The sequence below is a fragment of the Varanus komodoensis genome, unplaced genomic scaffold (genome assembly GCF_004798865.1).
Source record: "Varanus komodoensis strain SLA01 unplaced genomic scaffold, ASM479886v1 scaffold2, whole genome shotgun sequence".
Lineage (NCBI taxonomy): Eukaryota > Metazoa > Chordata > Lepidosauria > Squamata > Varanidae > Varanus > Varanus komodoensis.
The window spans coordinates 29,799,613-29,817,595 of NW_025335568.1; the positions used below are offsets into that span (position 1 = coordinate 29,799,613).

The following is a 17,983-nucleotide window of genomic DNA, read 5'->3' on the forward strand; positions in this document are numbered from 1 at the left end:
CTTTGCTAAACATTCATATTCATATGCTGCACGTCCATGGTTATTGCTTTGCATCTAACCATACCCATTACTATGTCTCTAACAGTAGTTATTCATTAATTGTTGAGGAAGAATAAATGCAATAACTTGATCTAATGAAGAATGCCTGCATGTAGAAATAGAATTCCAAATTCATATCTCCCATGGATACAAGGATAAGCAGTAGATACAGAAATGTTATTTCATACTTCTAACCCTTGGAGGAAATTGTAATTAGATAATAGAAGACAGTGGCATAGCCTTAAATGTATTCAAGCAAAAATGGGGGTAGGGGGAGGAGTCAAAATTCAGATGTTACATCAAATAATGTTTTAAATTATATATACATTTGGAAGGTAGAATTAAGGTAAGATGTAACAACCAAAGAAAGGGAATTACTTACTAATGAATGGTGGACTAAGTTAAGCTAGAAAGAAAATTTATCCATATTTAATTTAAAAAGGCATTAACTTGAAAGAAATGTCAAAGCAATGATCAGTATTAACACTGCAAACTATTTAAAAACACAAAATTGAAAATAGGAATTAAAGAGGTTGATGGGTTTTTTTAAATATGTCCTTGAAAGTTATGTTGTAAACTTTTAATGGTCTTCTTGGATTCTGTTTTCTTTTCTGTTGGAGCATGAGTATTTTCCTAGGAGTCATGAATTGCTAAAGAAAAACATGATTTCATTATCGACATTACAACCTATTTGGAAAAGAAAGTGTACAAGGGAGACCTACAACAAAATGTTACACCATGGAATGGTCTTGGCCAACTATCAAACCAGCTCCCAGCTCTGCTCTCTCTCTCTTTCCCTCTCTCTCTCCATTTCCCCCTCCTTTCTGGTTTTCCATTTTCCTCTTCCTTCCAGTTTTCAGTTTTATGTCCAATAGTCAGTTAGCATTCTATATGGACTAAACATGCTCAGTTCTCACTGGGTTCTCACTGGGATTTCTCACTTACATTTCTCTCTAAGTTGGCTACAAAGTGTTTCAATACCTCTCTCTTGTGTTTGGATGGTGCCATTTTAGCTATGCAAGAAACCACATTCAGAGAATGTGTTTTCTATTAGTATTTTAGGAAAACAAGAAGGTACTTTTGTTCTGCCTGATGATTAGACACTGAGTAGCTCATTTACATTGCTCATTTCTGTCACCGGTGATTTTAGTGCCACTCTGTTCTGAAATTTATCCAGGAAGTATCATCCAGGTGTGGACCATTGTAGGGTGGTGAATGTCCATGGTGGCTTAGTTAGCCGGCCCATACATGATGGTCATTAGCATAATTACCCTTGGCAACAAGACAAGTGTTGTGTGAACCTGGATAGGTTAATGTATTTCCATGGGTAACATACCACCCAGAACTCATGAGCTTTGGTAGGGTTCTAGATGGCACGCCACACATAGCAACAAGTCACCTTGGCTACATTTTCATGGCATGACTAGTTGTGTTACTGAGTGTAATTATACTAATTGTTCCAGCATGAAACTGCCTTGTCTGGCAGGAAAAATAAGGCAACATAGTCATGCAAACCAGCTCATTAAGTTCCTAAGCCATTACCCTTCAAAAAACCACAGTAAGAAGACATTGCTTCCTAGAAGGGTAGCCAAAACTATAGAATGGGGAAAGAAACTTCTTATAAGCTATGCACTTGCCAAATTCACTCAGCTTTTCAGCTACTCTGCTTGCAAGGATCCTGTTTATTTTTGCCTCTGGCTATTGGGACAAAAAACAGACCATGAAAATGGGCCGAATAAAGCTGTGTGATACTGAGAACTTTGAGCCCAGTTGTGTCTCCCCCAAAGGAGCTTGCTCAGGGCTCAGGCACAGGCTGCAACTGAAGACCATTCAACATCCCAGATATGCATTATCTGACAGCCAGCATGTTGATCATTTAAATTAAACTACTAGAGATACCAGAGTCTGAAGCAAGAACTTTCTGTACATGCAGTATATGCTACACCATTCAGCTATAGGTCCTTGATAACATTTCCCAAAGGAGAGGCCCTGGTGTAGCCCTTATTTCAGCTTGTGGAGAGGCACTTACACACCCCCAACACTGAGGAAATTCATGTCCAAAAAAAAGAGGGCTGAAGTGGACACAGATTTGCATAAAAGCATACACATGCTAAATGCAAATATATTTTCATTTGCTAAATGTACATATGCTTGAATTAATTCATTATATAAATATCTGCAGGGGATGTAGGTGTCACAGTGGTTTAAATGCTGTGCTGCTGGGCTGGTTGATCAAAAGTTCACCGGTTCGAATCTGCACAACGGGGTGAGTTCCCGCTGCTCTGTCCCAGCTCCTGCCATCCTTGCAGTATGAAAGCATACAAATGCAAAGAGATAAAAAGGTACCACTTCGGTGGGAAGGTAACAGCGTTCCGTGCACCTCGGTGTTTAGTCATTTAGAAAGTATTGCCATTTAAACAGAAAAACAGGTACCTCTTTGAAAGCTGATGACTGTGCCTGGCTGTTTTGCTTGCTGTGGACAGGCTTTGTCCTGTATATAAGTCATGTAAGTTATGATAGGCAACTACAGGGCTCCATCTTTCCCTTCTTACAGCTGATTTAAATAATTCAAGCTGATTTAAATTTGGCAGCCTTCAAATGGGGAACACTTTCCAATAGAGGACTGTCCAGTCTCCAGCAGATCTCCAGCACACAGGCTATTCTTGCAATGAATGCAAACCAATGACCTAGACTGGGGATGACAGAGACATTTGCAATGAATTAAAATGAGTTCTTATTTCTGTGAATCTAGTCTGTGGCTGCCACAGTAGGTCAGCTTCTTCATCATCATATAGATTCCACAGACTTACTGACTGGTTTTTCACTATTGGTGGTGGGAGAAGATGGCAAAGAGAAGATTCGCACAGATCAAGTGGCAAAAAGTAGAGAAGATTTGCACAGATCAAGATTAGCACAATGGAGATTAGCACAAGCTTGCATTAGAACTAATAAGCTCTTGTGGTAATACATTTAATACAAATAAATTAATGCAAATCAGTGCTAATGCATCTTAACTAATACAGATTAGTGCATGTGATCATGTGTGGAAGCACATTTTAGCACCAAATTAATTCTAGTGGATGAGGGAACAAATGATATTGAAAAATCTGGAGGGAAAGATACACAATGGATTGAATAAAGTCACATTTCTATCCTGGAGCCCTCTGGGTAGCAATATGTGAGGTGCAGAAGGGCATCACACTATTAGAAATGGAAAAGAGTAACTCACTGTGGACAGTAAAGAAACTTCAGGGCTGGTGGACAGAAAGGGAAGTCTTTGGTAGCAGTCTATAGAGACTGCCCCCACCCCTGCAGGCATGCAGACTGTAAGTACTGTGGTCTTTTGTGTACCACTGTAGCAGTGCAAGTTACTCCTACAAGGAATTGACAAGGGTTAATAGTAAACTAAGTGAAAGCGGTTTGCACATCTTGCACTCAAAACTGTGTGTGTATTCTTACGACACATCCATGCTTCTTAATAAACTCATTACAAGAGTTCATTTTTCCAGTCTTCTGCTGTATTTTTATTACTATGTACTATGTGGCTTTACTCTGGTTTGTCATTATTTGTACGGTTTTCCACATGTGTGGCATTATTTATGAATCCACACATTCTTAGACACAGTTTTTTTATTATTGCCTTAGAATAATGTATAGAGTTCACAGAAAACAATATACAAAATTAGCACTCTTAATTCTGGGGTACAGCGAAATGCTTCTTTTGTTTAATGATACCGGTACACTGAAAATTAATACAGCTACTTACTCTTAAAAGAATCCATTGATATCGATCTTTCTATCTTTCTATGTATTCATTATTTAAAAGATCTATTTGTTGCTCTTTAACAAAGCTTCTAGGGCAGTTTATAAAAGCATGAAAAAATACTAAAACCATATATAATGTGCTAGTGAAGAAAAATGCATTAACAGAGCTAAAAATACATGTAGGTGTGGGGAAGAATGACACTTGTATCTCTCAGGTACATTACTACCTACTTTCTTAATGTTCAGGAAAGGCATAATCTTCTGCTTTCATATATAGGGTTTAGAAATTCAACTGTTATAGAAAGTAAAGCCAAAAATTGAAATCCAGGGAAATCTTTAAGCTATTCACTTCATTTTTCAAGGAAAATGCAACCCATCCAGCATCATTTCCATAATTCCACCAGATCTGCAAGTGTTTCCACCCAGAGTATTTCCAACTCACCTGGTTTAGGCCTCTACTTGTGTGCCCTTGTCCATCCCAAAATTCCTTCAGAAAACTGTTCAATACCTCCACAAGCTCTCCAGCCTAGTTAGAGCAAACAAGAACTAAATCTGCATTTTTTCTGCATACTGGCTTAGCCCAAACTGATGACTGCTGTAGGACATGTCAACATTAAAACATATCTGTACAAATAAAACAATGTTCATCTATTCTTCTGCTATTTTCTCCCAAATCATATACTTACAATATACTTTTTGTATACTATCTGCTATTGAAGTTATAAGATGTCAGCAATATGGCAAAAGTCAACTCTGGTAACTGCACCAGTGGCATCACATTATCCAATATAAACTGTATAGTTAGTTTTACACCATTTATATTATATGAGTACCATGAATGGGCAGAAGTGTTAAATGATTGACTGACACACCAATATAACTGCTATTTCTTCCAGGTCCCTTCAGTAGTGCTACATTTTCCAAACCGCCAAGCTGCCAAACCTTGCACCTTAAAAATAGTCCTTTTTTGTTTAGTTTTACTTCAAATAAAATTCCATTGACATTACCAACGTTATACATATGCATAGTATTTTCTATTATTGAAAATGAAACAGGAAAATGAGAAAGATTATAATGAAGAATAAGTATATATGGAAGAGAAAATTGTCTAAAAAGATGGATCATTTAATAATGAAGAATTTTTATGTAATATAAAATTATTGAGATTTTGAAAGGTTAGCTGTCAAGTGACTGACAGTTTATATATGAGCTCTACAGTTTGCCCTCACATTGTTGATGTGGCTACTGTTGACAAGAAGTAGTGTTACTGGATGTGACCATATGTCCTAGGATGCTTAGTTCCATTGTTTTTTATTTTTCTATACTGAATAGTGGAATAAAAAGGTTGCTACATTGGTTGAAGGGTTCTGGGCAGAGAAAATAGCTATTTGGGTCATCCTGGGATTTGTAGACCATCTTTTTGTCTAAATTTTTAAAATCCTTCAATTTTCCCTAGAAGGCAAAGCACCATGGTGTGACAAGGAGCTGGTGGAATCATCTGGAACCTGGAATCAGGTGGAGATGACCTGAAGGAGAAGGTATCTGTAGAGAAGCTGAGAAAAAACTGAGGGCAGACTGTCAGTTGATAGGGATGAGCAGATCCATCAATTTTGCACTCTGTTTCTATTTTGATCTATTGTTAACTTTGGTCTGCTCCAAAAAGAAATTTTAAATATGCTTATAGCAATCGATACATACTCTTGGTCTTATTTTTCTTAGTACATGCATTTTGTATGTTGTAATGTCTAATATACACATTTATACCACCAGTTCCACTAATTTTCCCACTAATATTATTTTAATTTTAATTATTTAATTATTTTATTAACAATTTAATTATTTATTGCTATTTTAATAAAATATTTTCAACTAGCATATGCACTTCTGGGTGTATGTTTCCCTAATACGTGCATTCCAATGCATTTTTCATTGAAGTCTATTGCAAAATTCAGAGGGGAATGCAATGTAGAAGTTAATGCCAGGATACGTATGTTTCTTCTTAAGACTCCACATAAATTTTATAGTTTTTGCTGCAGCAGACTAACATGGGCTGTCCCTCTAAAAAGGATCATAATATTAAAATATGAACTGAACAAATGTTTCTCCATTCCTTCAGTTGAAAGCTGTTGGACTCAGTACACTGTCAGTCCCCAGAGAGAGACACAGGAATAAGATTTTGGTGCTATTCCTTTACTAGTAACTTTGTGACAAAAGAGACAACCTCAGGTTTAGACCACTGAGACTAAGAATAAGGGAGGAGGTAGAACAAGGGAAATTGGTTTTGACTAGAGAATGTCATTTATGTAATAGAATAGTGGATTCCTTACAGTAAAGGATGACAGGTAATCTGCATTGTAGCCAGAGTCCTTACTTCCATATTTTTATTATACAGTTGACATAGAGTTTTGATATTGCACAGTATAAATGCAATACATAAAAATAATAGTATATTAATAGTACAAGGCTGAAGGCCCTAATACTGTTCTAGTTGCGTAGTCTCAAAGCAAAAGCTCTTAAAAACAGGTGAACAGTTTAATGGATGAGATGGATGAGAAGCTCTTCTCCTTCTCCTTCTCCTTCTCCTTCTCCTTCTCCTCTGTTTCTTATACTTTGTGACTGCATGCTGAGAGTTCAAAGGATAATTATTGTATGATAGAATCAGAACTATGATTTAGAGAGCAAAAATGTCCATGTATTTTCTGTATAAATATATGGTAGTCCCCATGTAATTAAATCACCAGCAATTATTGTAAAAATAAAGAATTCATGCATTGTGTGCCTTTGGCAACATAAAGAATAGTCTGTTCTATTTTCTGAGAATGAACTTCACAGTGCTTCTAAAACTGAATACCTACACTGTTTGAATTCAAATTGAAGGGCTATGAATTTCAACAGTGGTGGTTTCCCTTACTTTTCAAATTAGTCGCAATCACAGAAACAACAAAAAATGTTGTCATGGCATCTCAAAGCAGGTTGGTGGGCTAACCTCAGAATCTGATTTTATGCTTATCCAAGGGCTGAACCTAACATTTATATATTATAATGATATCCCTCAAAACCCATTTCTCATGGCTTTGTTTGTCCATGCTTTGTTGTGGGTGGGGTGAGAGGGAACACTAGCTTTGCCACTGTCTTCATAATACTTTAATACGAATCCCAGGAGTTATTCCCTGCCATGGATCTCCTGGTAATTATTCTGTCTATAATTTATCAGGTAGCATGCAGAACCTTGTATAGCTGCTTTTGTTTACATCATGTCCATTCGAGCAGAGGTTAACTAGGGAACAAGCCACATGCAAGCGTTACTTGTGGGAGACGCAACAGGACTAGAAAAAGGATGCTATGCTGTGCCTTTAAGCCCACCATGTCTGATTTAGAGCCTTGATTTTCCAGGGTGCTACATTTCATGGGATATCTACAGGACAGAAATTGAACCAGACTGGACCAGGAAATTTTGCTGCCTGAGATGAAGGACAAGATAGCACTAGTTCCCATTCCATGTTTAAAAGTAGACTGGACTGACAGTTGTATCATTCTTTGACATGAGTGATGGAACAACATTCTCCACCACACTTGAAGGCAGCAGGTGCAGCTTTCTCTCTAACATTTTGCTGCCATCTTCCAGAATCTTCTGTCCAAGAAGGCTCTGTGAAGTAGCTTACTACAGTTTTACTTTAGTGTAGAGTGATCCCTATGTAGAACAGCTTCCTCCTGAAGATTTTTTTTTTCTCACAAAACACATGGGAAGCTTTAAGGAGGCCTGAAGGTAAGGCCCTACATTCCCTTTGCCCTCATGTCATCCTTTCACATTAATAACATTTGGATAGGGCTGAAAATAAGCAGAGAGGAAACAACTGCCATGGTTGTAGGTGCTGGTCAGTAGAATTAAGCTAGAGATATAACCATACATTATCTCTCATCAGCCAACACTGCTTTGCCAATTTGCTTTGAATGAAGGAAATTTCAACATGAGTGAAGAGAGACACACACATTATACTTTAACAATGGGGACTTATACATTGAATACAAATTACAATTTCTCTACTGATAACTTATTCCAGGATTCATCGGTGATGTCCTGCCAAGTGGTGAAAGGACTTTGACATTTTCTGCTTCCTGGATTTCTCAACTTGGCATGTTGATGGATGCAAACCACTTATCAAGTCGCCACAGAAGGAGAGTCTATGGGCGAGTACAACCCTGCCGAGAGGACCAGTGATCTCTGAACTCAGAGGCTCATCCTCAGCCAGTGTGCACTGAAAGGAATGGCAGAAGTGATCTTTCCATAATGCTCCCTCTGCTCTGAGGTTTCTGGATTATTCCTAAATCTCCAAGAACATTTAGAAAGTGCTGCACCCCATTTAACTTTGAATTACCAGCTCTACTTTTCTAAATGTTACCACTTAATGCCAGGAGGAAAATGAGATGCTCATTTATCAGAAATTGCTTTCTTCCATTTCAGTCTGTTAGCGGTTGCTTGGATCTCAGACTAAAGTTTTTCTTGGAGTTGTTATTTCAGAATAGCGATCCTAAGCCCCTTCCTAAACCTTTTGAAGCAACTGTCTATTTGACTGCTATAAATGTGTTTTAAAGAGCTTGTTGGTTCAACATCGGTGGCTAATGTTAGTTTTTAAACATACCTCTTTGCAATATTTTATTATAGTAGATATTTTAATGGCACAGAAGACAAAATGCTATAATGAATTAAACACTCCTCAGAGTGTACAATTATGTTTAGTTGCCAAAATATCCTTCCATCTGTTATGCTCCATCCTTGCATTTCCTCTCATGAGAGAAAATAAGATTACAGGTAACTAATCTTTATTGCTAGTCTTTACCCTGGCTGTTAGCCTGCTTGTATATATACTGCTATCTAGTACAGCCTGCATCAGGTAACTATCTCAGCCCCCTGTCACAACTGGGAATATAAATGCAATTGAAATAATTAATATTCTCATAAATAAATGTTATTTATATGGAATAAAATAGCTAGGGTAGCAAAATACTGTGCAGGAAAAATAGTAGATAGTAGATGTTATTAGGGAACTAGCATGAAAGGTACTGAACCCTGAGGCTTGGAAGAAATATTTTTCAGTGAAAGAATATGTGCTTTGCATGCAGATGTTTCAGTTCCATCTCCAGCATCTCCAGCAAGGAAAGGAAATATACTTGTCCTGCTACTACCAATCTACTACCAGTTGGTGTACCAATTGGTCTACTACCAATAGATCAGCTACCAATTAGTGTAGAAAATCCTGAACCAGATTGAACTGGTTTAATAAAACCTCTTGATGGTAATATTCTAGAATCTTAGGGTGCAATGGCAAATATCTGGACATGGAAGATGAGGAGCATCCCATGTAGAGTGTGGAGTCAATCTGAGCCCCTCTATTCTTTCCACCCGGCAAGTCATTTAGATGACCGATTTTCAGGGGAAATGAAAAGCGTTTGAAGCCAAAAGAGATGGGGTCACCATCAAGTTTACATTGGCATCACTAGGTCAATTGAAATCACCTTCCCTGCAATTCCTCATGTTTACCTTCATCTTCCCCAATCTGGTGCCTTCTGAATGGGTTGCAGATCAATTCCTATCAGCCCTAGTCAGCATGGCTAATGGTCAGGGATTCTGGGAGTTGTAATCAAAACCATCTGGATGGGAAAGACTGTTCAAGCTGCATAGGCAAATTTGCTACTCAATGAGGAGGGGACTGTGGGCAGGATAAAATGATATATATTTGAGCATTTATTTCAAATAAGCTATTTGCAACCTGGAGAAAGTAGAAAGCAAAGAGGTCCTTCTTCCTGTTTCCCTTTTCTTTTGCAATAAACTATTCTTACTCAGTACATAACTGCAAAAGGAACTGAGAAGATGAGATGAAAGCTTTCCCAAAGCTGTATTGTGCGACAGGCCATTCATGTCATTTGCAGCCTCCAAAGCCAAATATATACAGTTTTGAAAATGGGAATCAAAAATTGGCTAGCCTTTGTTTGGTTTACAGTATATATCAACACATAAAAAAGCACTTAAATATACTGCCAGGGGCTCAGGGAAATAGAGGGAAGTTCAAGTTTATTATTTAAAAATTGGGCCAAACCATGATAGCAATATTTGATGTGAAGTCACATAGATATCCCCCTTTTTACGAGAAGATATACTAGAGAAGGAAGGACAAGTTTGTGAAGAAACTAAATACTGTGTGCAAGCCTTTTGCAAGATAGCATTTGCAAATATCTTGGCATGCTAACACCAAAGCATAAACGTAACTGAACTTATCCAGTGGATACTATATGTTTATTTTTCTTAAAAGCAGATATGGCTTTAGAGAATTGAAAGACATCTGGTAGCCACCAATATGGATGGCTACCAGATGTCTTTTGAGCAAAGCAGATTGAAACTTTTTATTAGTCAAGGCTTCCTTCTTGGTCAGTCACTGCTAGCTCAGATCCCACTAACGTATTCTTAAATCTGGAATTTTTGTCCTAATGTACATCACTTTTCACTTGCTTGAGCTATATTCATAATTGTGATGCCCATTTAGCTTGAAGAGATCTTCATGATGACTATTCATTTATGAGGGAGGACTATTAGGGGCTACTAATCATGGAGGTTTCTAATTATGTGGGGGACTGCATGGGTACAGAGACCTAGGAAGATGGAGGACCCCACACAACAAAGGGTAGACCTAAGTCAGGAGGGGCAAACTTTGGGCCCTTCAGATCCTTTGGCCTGCAGTTCCCAAATTGAATTGGGCTGTGGGATAGGCCCCAATATCTGGAGGGTGACCAATAATCCATTTCTGGACAAAACTTGTCTAGAAGCAAAAACAAGAAGAATGAAAATAACCAAATCTTCTTCCTCTTCTTCTTCTTCTTCTTCTTCTTCTTCTTCTTCTTCTTCTTCTTCTTCTGCAAATAGTTAATATTAAATTTGTTAAACTGAAGAGTGTTGTCATTAATTGTCTGAGTAGCAATTTTGTTACTATTGTTTTCAATCTCTCCCCAGAATCATTGAGTAAATGCTCTAGCCAACTGGATGCTTGGTTCACTAGCATGACATTAGGCAATAGTCCTTCCTGCTCTTGTTTTCCACCAACAGCTCTTTGGGAGCATCTGAAACTGGAAGTAACATATTGTTGCTATTACTCCGACATTTCATTCATTCATCATGGCCCCGTTCACATGTGGGTGAGCCAGCATGTTAATCACCAGTGGTCAATTATTCCCCTGCCAACAGGAGGGGCTAAACAAGCCCTTCCTGCCTTCTGATATTGTAAACACTTGGAACTGTGGTTAAAACTTGGGTTCTATCTCTGGCTTGACAGGAGGGAAACAAGCCAAAGTTCTGTATTGGAATGCCATGATTAAAACAAAACAAAACAAAAAACATACAAAATGTTCCTGAGTAACTTTAGCTGTTCTTGCTGGCAAAAGTCCCAGGTGGGAGCGATAAGCTATGGAGACTAGCATGCTGGCTTGTTTATGACCAGCCAGGGTTCAAAAACACTCTGGGTTGTTGTTTTGGGAACCAGACCAATACTGACATTACTCTAAATTAAATTTATTTTTAATTAGAATAAGATATGATTGCAAATATACCAATAGCAACAGCCATAGCACAGTCTTCTCCAACACATCTGGAATGATCAAGATCATTCTGGAATCATTCTGGATCATCTGGATCATTCTGGATCATCTGGAATGATCAAGATTGGGAGATCTGTTATAGCAGACTTGATCTCCCAGTCCCTAACAAAGCAAGAATAGTGCATGTGTATATACACGGAGAAACATTGTGAAAGCTGCATTTAACAAATATACCTGAACAGGTCTGGATAATATTTTCTGCAGTATGTTCTTTACAAAGCCTCAAATAATTTGCTGTTCAGAATCCAACAATTCAGACTGAAGTTGGAAATGCTGTTTGCACAGGTGGCTAGGCTACTGGGAGACTAAATGCTTATTCTTTCATCCATAGCCATTATTCTGAAAAATGTTCTATTTAACATCTGCCAGTTTTGATAACACAAGAAACCTTTATAAAAGTTGCTGAGATGGCATTTAGAAAATACTGAGGTCCTTTATACTGAGGTCTGTATTTGAATTGAAATATACTAAGCATGTTTCTAACATACAAATATATTTTTCTGCTGGAAGAAGACTGGTCAGATCTATGCAGAAGTTAGCTGCATAAGCCATTTTGGATGACATTTGCAAGACCTAAGTGGACCTAAGTAGATCAAGTGAGAAACACTTGAGCAAAAAAGGCAGCTTCTCAGTCCTGCACCTTTAACCACGGTGATGGGTGGGTCACGTGCTGGCTGGCTGTGGCACAGAACAAGTTGCACTTAGCAAAGCCAAGCTATCTATAAGGTTGGTGTGAGGCTAAAATAACATTTCAGGAAAGAGAGTTCCATTTGCTCTTCAAACAGAAGCAAGAGTTTTATAAAATGTTAGCAGATGCAATTTATTAATAGACAGGCACTAATCTAATATACAGTGTAGACTATATTGGCTATTTCAAGGCCCATATTAGGCAATGGCTCTATTGGGTCATCTCAAGGGTTGCAAAAACATGACAACTTTTGAGTATATAGCTACTTTTACTTTTTAAAATAATGAATGATATCACTGCCATGAAGTCTAAGACAGAGAAAGTTTGGAAAAGTATGCTCTCAGCAACTTTGAGCAAGGGTGGAATACAGATGTAATAAATGAAAAAGTGGCCTCTTGATTTGCAATATGTAATGAAGTGCATGCTTTCCTTCTGTGAGAAATCTGTCATAAATCATTTGGTATTCAATGGCTGCATATAGTTTGCAACTTCCAATTAGTCATATGAACTCCATGGACTCACAAAATATTTTAAAATGTTCCTTGAACTCCATGTTACCTTGCCCCTTGTTGCATTCAAGCTATTTCTTGTTGTCAGGATTGGCATTATAATGTATAACAACCCTGATAGCAGATATACTAAGGGTCAAGCTGAAAAAGAAATATTTTTTCCCTCTCTCAATTTTTAAAAATTATTTGAGACATGAAGAGAAAAGCTTCAATTTGGCTCTTGTACCAGAAGATTACTTGCTTTGCTTATTTTTGTGAGCCTGAAAGATTTGTGTCCATTTAAATTATATACATATGTTATGTATATACTGAAATAATGTTTCCATAATTTTAAAAATGTTTGAACATTGTGGTTTAAATTCAGTAGGGTATGTTTGGGTGTGTAAATTATCCTGTGCTGGGACCGAGAGATGGATTTGATTACCACCTTGTCTCTTCTAGTTGACATTTTCTATAAAGCTATAATTCTCTTTTCGAGAGTAAGAACTAGGGATGGGGGCAACAGTCATTTCTTAATTTTTAATGAGATACGAAATATTGTAGTTTTGAATCACTAGGTAAAGTAAAACTCAGTTGTCCTTTGAAATTTGTACATTTTCAAATGCTGCAGTGGAGTTTTCTAAATAAAACAAAAATGAAAAATTATTGTATACTAAAATGCACATGCTGGAGAGAATGGTATTCAAATACACATTCAGTTAAGAAAATATCTTGCAAGATTGTGTCTATTACACAAAAATGCATACAAAATTGAATGTCTTAGAAAAATGTACACAAATGGTTATGTATGTTCATGCAATCTTTTTCAAACAAAGAATTCTCAAAGTTCAAGATAAACTGAACTTTAAAATGGAGACATCTGCAAAGTTCACAATGAATTGAATTTACAATTGGAAAAATAAGAACTGGAAAGAAACCAAAATTGACAGATTTTTGGCTACTAACAGCCAATTCATATAATCTCAGGGTGATGTACATGCAGCCTTTGGCCCCTGTCACTTCCCACCTTGCATAAATGTAATTTGCAATTCAACAGTTAGGAACACACATCCATATGTGCAAATGTCCTATCCATTTGATTCATCTAGTTTGTGTCTCCAATAGACAGGCTAAACCAGCCTGGCATGGCTATATGTGCAAGGCATTGCATCACTGATTCTTTGTACAAAGGTGGTGGTGGTCAGCATTCAAGTGTATGACTTGTTCTACTAAATATAGATTTTTGTAATCCATTCCACAATCTGATTAGTCTTCTTAGCATAAAAGCACAGGACTTATTTAAATGGTTACAGTCTACTCATACTTAGGATGAGGAACTGGTGTTTTCCATATGTCCAGTTGTTACAGAATCCAACAGTCATTCCTCATTATCCATTTTTGGTTGGCAAAGGTTTTATGTTTGTGCAGCTGGGCTGGCAGCTTTCTTTCCCACATCCTCCTTCACATTACCAGCTTTCTGAAAATGCTACAGAGAGTCAAGAGACCATGGTCAACAGGGGAACCCCAAAGATCCAGTGCTGCCATTTCCTATAAGTGGAACCCTTCCATCAATGGAAGACAGCTTATGGATCCAATTCTGCATACTTTGCACAATATGGAAGACAAAGGATTCCAATTTCAGAAAGGTAGTTATGCTTATCTATTCATCAAATACAAAAACTATTATTCATTTACTGTGCTGTTTGTGGATTAGCACCAACTTCAGATACAAATTTTAACTAAAGGGGTTGGGGTCTGTGTTTCTAGAGATACATATACAAATGTAGACAGAGAACATATAGACTGTGGTGTCAAATGATCGTGAAATGCAAGAGATATATGCCCTATGCACTCATTCCTCAATGTATTCAGTGAACATATGGAAGGTGGTGACTAAGCCACTGGCCCTGTCCTGGATGGTATCCTGGTAGTAGCTTAAGCTCTTTCCCCATCATTCAGACAGCCAAAATTGCCATCTAATTTTGCCCTGCATTTCAGGGCAGAAGGAACATGGATTGATAACCCATGCCTCTGTTCAAAGGGTTAAAGGGAAATGGACTGGATTGCACCCTGAATCAGCTAAATGTTGTGCCATAAGTGGGAAAAACACATTAATTTCCTTTGAACCTACTGTACATTGGAACTGAATATCAAAATTATTGTTGATTATATAGCTAAAATCAGAAAGTTCCAGAAAACTTAATAGGGAACAAGGAAATGTAAGAACAAGTGCAATAAACATCATAGAAAAGATAGATGTATGTGTGTATATGCAAAGACATACATCAGTTCATCAATCCCTAGGAAAATTCTGGAGCAGATTATAAAGCAGCTAGTCATCAAGCACCTTGAAAACAATGCGGTAATTACTAGAAGCCAACATGGATTTCTCAAATTCCAAGTTCTGCACCTTGGAAAAAGAAACCAAATGCATTGTTATAAAACGGGGAATACCTGGATCAACAAAATTGCAAGTGAGAAGGATCTTGGAATTATTGTAGATAACAAGCTGAATATGAGTCAACAGTGTGGCTGCAAAAAGTGCAAATGTTATTTTAGGCTGCATTAATAGAAGTATCACTTCCAAATCATGTGAAGTACTAGTTCCCTTTTACCCAGCACTGATTAGGTATTATCTGGAGTACCGTGACCAGTTCTGGGCAACACAGTTTAAGAAAGATGCAGAAAAGCTAGAAAGTGTGCAGAGGAGGGTAACAAAGATGATGCAGGGACTGGAAACAAAGCATGTGAGAACTGGGCCAATTTAGCCTTGAAAAGAAAAGACTGAGGGGAGATATGTTAGCACTCTACAAGTACTTTAAAGGCTGTCACAAAGAAGAAGGCAGGATCTCTTCTAAATCATCCCAGACTGCAGGACATGCAATAACATGCTCAAGTTATAGGAAACCAGACTCTGGCTAGATATCAGGAAAAATTTCCTGATCATGAAAGCAGTATGAGCCATGGAACCAATGACCTAGACAGGCTCCCACACTAGGGATGACCTAGGGATGGCTGTATGGCAGTATGGCAATGGAACCAATGACCTAGGGATGTCTCCCACACTAGAGCCATTCAAGATGAAACTGGACAGCCATCTGAGAGGAATAGTTTAACTTGGTGTCCTTCACTGAGCAGAGAGTAGACCTTATGGCCTTTTGGCCCATTACAACTCTACTGTTCTATGATTCTATGTGTGCCTCATAAGTAAACAGAGGTGTCAGAAGAGTATCTTGTTAATGCCTGTAATTCATTGGTTAGAAATTGAATTCATGTAAGAAATAATCTTTTCCACTTTTTCTTCCTTTTACACTGTGTCACAGCACACTATAGACTGGATGGTGAAAGAAATAGATATTGAACTGGACATTTCACTAACTTAGTCTTTACAGTTATTTTGGCATATCTAGTTTGAAGACCTGGAGCTTTGTGGAGCTGTCAGACTGATTTGTGAGTGTCAAAAGAATCAGCAAGCTTATAAAGAAAGGTACTGCTAAACCTTAGGTCATTTTTTCTTTCTTTCCATAATTCAGGATGCAGGATGGCAAATGTCATAGGTTGTTCTGCTACATTTTTTTGTCCACTTCTCGAGGCATTTTTGGAAAATTGCTTTGTTGTCTTCATGAATCATCTATATTAAATATATTTTCAGCACAACATGCCCAAGTGAAATTGACTGACTTTTGTTCACAGGTATCACCCTAACATTCTGAACCAATGCTGTGAGCTCTGACACATTGTCAACTAGGAGAATGGGCTGAAGTATCAACACCATAATGAAAACAATTCAGCTGTGCTATCAAAAACTAAACAAGGTGTACATGTAAAGTCCTATAGAAACCTTCCATTTTATGGGATGCACATTAAAATACACATTAAATGGTTAAAAACCATAATATCTGATGGAGTGTCTCTTCCAACCTGAACCTACCTGGACATTATGATCAACATCAGAGGCATTCCTAGCTGCAGGGCTGTGGACACGATCGCTCCTAAGTGTCCTCTCCCACCGGGCAGAGCCCGCTCTTCCCCTTGCTATACACCTGAATTGCGGGCGATGAAGCAGGTTGGGAGACGGCTGGAGCATTGGTGGAGGAAATCACGGGATGAATCTGACCGAACACACTTGAAAGCCCACTATCAGGCCTATGCTGTGGCGGTGAAGGTTTTTCCTGCTTCCATTGCCTCCTCACAATGCCGTCCGGCGGAGCTTTTTCGAGTGGTGCAAGGCCTGGTTCACCCGGGTCCCAAGGAAGATTGGGTTCCACCCTCAAAGGCCTGCTGTGATGACTTTGCCAGGCATTTCAGGGAGAAAATCGCTCAGATTCGTCACAAGCTGGACTCCACTAATGAATCAGAGGTTTCTGGGGAGACGCCAATGCGGCCGTTTGGTCCAGAATTATTGGATGAATTTCAGCTATTGCGGCCCGATGATGTGGACAAGGTGCTTGGACAAGTACGTCCCACCACTTGCCTATTGGACCCTTGCCCATCTTGGTTATTAAATAATTCCAAGCACGGGAGTGGGACCTGGATCTTGGAAGTGGTTAACGCTTCTCTGAGGGAGGGTCGGGTGCCTGCTCCTTTAAAGGAGGCGGTAGTCCGACCGGTCCTGAAGAAAGCATCACTGGATCCAGAGATGGCCACTAACTATAGACCAGTGGCCAACATCCCGTTTCTGGGCAAAGTGTTAGAGTGGGTGGTGGCGGGACAACTCCAAGCACTCTTGGATGAAACTGATTATCTGGACCCATTTCAGTCCGGCTTCAGACCCGGGTACGGTACTGAATCTGCCTTGGTCGCCCTGTACGATGACCTGTGCAGGGAGAAGGACAGGGGGAGTGCGTCCCTGTTGGTTCTTCTGGACCTCTCAGGGGCTTTCGATACCATCGACCATGGTATCCTCCTGGATAGGCTAGCGGGATTGGGGGTTGGAGGCACTGCTTTGCAGTGGTTCCGCTCCTATCTCAACAGCCGATTCCAGAAGGTGGTGCTGGGGAACTATGGCTCTGCGCCATGGCAGCTATGCCATGGAGTACCGCAGGGGTCCATTTTGTCCCCTTTTCTGTTTAACATCTATATGAAACCGCTGGGAGAGGTCATCAGGAGGTGTGGGCTACGGAATCATCAGTACGCTGATGATACCCAGCTCTACCTCGTTTTCCACTAATCCAGGTGAGGCAGTGGCTGTGCTGAACCGATGCTTGGCCGAGGTTATGGGTTGGATGAGAGCCAATAAACTGAAGCTCAATCCAGACAAGACGGAGGTCCTGTTGGTTGGCGGATCGGGCTTCGGAGAGGGTGGATTTGACCTTGTCCCTAAGAGGGAGTGCAACCCCATTCAGGGCCAGGTCAAATC

The 17,983-nt window shown here is 39.0% G+C and overlaps 1 long non-coding RNA gene across 1 annotated transcript in view; it reads right to left on the reverse strand.

The window, feature by feature from the left end:
* Positions 1-11,400: 11,400 nt before the first annotated feature.
* Positions 11,401-17,983, reverse strand: part of LOC123023010 — a 21,336-nt gene continuing 14,753 nt past the window's right edge. Inside the window, exons 3-4 of the long non-coding RNA XR_006414613.1 lie at positions 13,177-13,264; positions 11,401-11,497 (exon numbers count right to left, since the gene is read on the reverse strand). This is a non-coding gene — a long non-coding RNA (uncharacterized LOC123023010). The remainder of the gene's footprint in view (positions 11,498-13,176; positions 13,265-17,983) is intronic.